At 40.1% G+C, this 1455-nt stretch overlaps 1 pseudogene; it reads left to right on the top strand.

Moving 5' to 3' along the window:
• Nucleotides 1–508: 508 nt before the first annotated feature.
• Nucleotides 509–1197, top strand: LOC100030051 (putative glutamine amidotransferase-like class 1 domain-containing protein 3B, mitochondrial; annotated as a pseudogene).
• Nucleotides 1198–1455: the final 258 nt, after the last annotated feature.

The following is a 1455-nucleotide window of genomic DNA, read 5'->3' as shown; positions in this document are numbered from 1 at the left end:
TGGGTTCAAATGTGACCTCCGACACTTTCTAACTTTGTAATCTTGGGCAAGACATCTGTTCCCCATTTCCTAGCACCTTACCACTCTTCTGCCATGGAACCATGATACAGTATTGATTCCAAGAAGGAAGGTAAGGGTTTAAAAAAAATTAAACATTTTAGAATGTTCTATTATTGTTGACAATCAATCAACAAACTTATTAAGTACCTACTACATGGCAATCATTATAATAAGTGCCAGAGATATGAAAAGAGGCAACAGACTATCCATGAATTCAAAGAGTTTGCAATCTAATGGAAAGAAAACATGCATTCAAATATATAGAAAAGCAACACATATAAGAAAAATAAGAGGTTTCCTCCCATCCATCCCCCTTCTCCTGGTCAAGTCCTGCTCTTGCGACCATCCCCATAGCAATGTTTGCTGTGAGGTTTGTGGCGGCCTCCAGGCCTGTTTTGCCAGTCTGTCTGCCCTGGCTGAGGTCCAGAGGTCGGCATCTTATTCCCGTTGCTGGCTTTCATGGCTCTGCGCTGCATCCTGGGGCTAAAGTAGCTGTTATTTTTTTCTGGATGTGGTGTCTATGATGGCACAGAAATTCATGAGGCCTCAGTGATATTGGTTCACTTGAGTCATGAAGGTGCTGAAGTTAAGATGTATGCACCTAATGTTCCTCAGATGCATGCCATCAATCATACCAAAGGACAACCAACAGAGAGTGAAAAATGAAATGCATTGGTAGACTCAGCAAGGATTGCCCGAGGCAAGATTGCTGAATTGTCAGAACTTAAGTCAAAGGATTTTGATGCTGTTATCTTTCCTGGGGGATTTGGAGCTGCCAAAAAACTGTGTACATTTGCAGTCGATGGAAAAGATTGTAAAGTCAACAAAGATGTTGAATGAATTCTAAATGAGTTCCATAAAGAAGGGAAACCAATTGGCTTGTGCTGCATTTCCCCAGTTCTTGCAGCCGAAGTACTTACAGTTACAGAAGAGACAGTAGGACATGAGCAGGCAGAAGGTGGGAAATGGCTTTATTGTGAAACTGCAGAAGCCATTAAAGACTTGGGAGCAAAGCACTGTGTGAAAGAAGTAACTGAAGCTCACGTAGACTCTAAGAACAAAGTGGTCACGACTCCAGCTTTTATGTGTGAAACAGGATTGCACCATATTTTTGATGGAATTGAGATAATGTGTTGAAACTAACCAGAAAATAAGAACCCAGAAAGACTTAAGTGCTTTGGTTCTGAAAAGAGCAAAATCAGACATAGAATACTCTGACCTGGTAACTATATTTTCTCTCTCTCTTATTGATAAAAGTCTGACCAGATAGATGAAAAAGACTCATGTGATGAGAATTTTTTACTGAGAGAGAGGAGAAATATTTTACTGGATAAGGCATAGATGTTTCCTAGCTAAGGAGAGGATTTTTAACAATTGCTAATTTAGAGATGAGAT

Source organism: Monodelphis domestica, chromosome 4 (genome assembly GCF_027887165.1).
Source record: "Monodelphis domestica isolate mMonDom1 chromosome 4, mMonDom1.pri, whole genome shotgun sequence".
In the NCBI taxonomy this organism is placed as follows: Eukaryota; Metazoa; Chordata; class Mammalia; order Didelphimorphia; family Didelphidae; genus Monodelphis; species Monodelphis domestica.
Note: the sequence above shows the minus strand (reverse complement) of the source record. Positions and strands in the feature narration are given on the sequence as shown.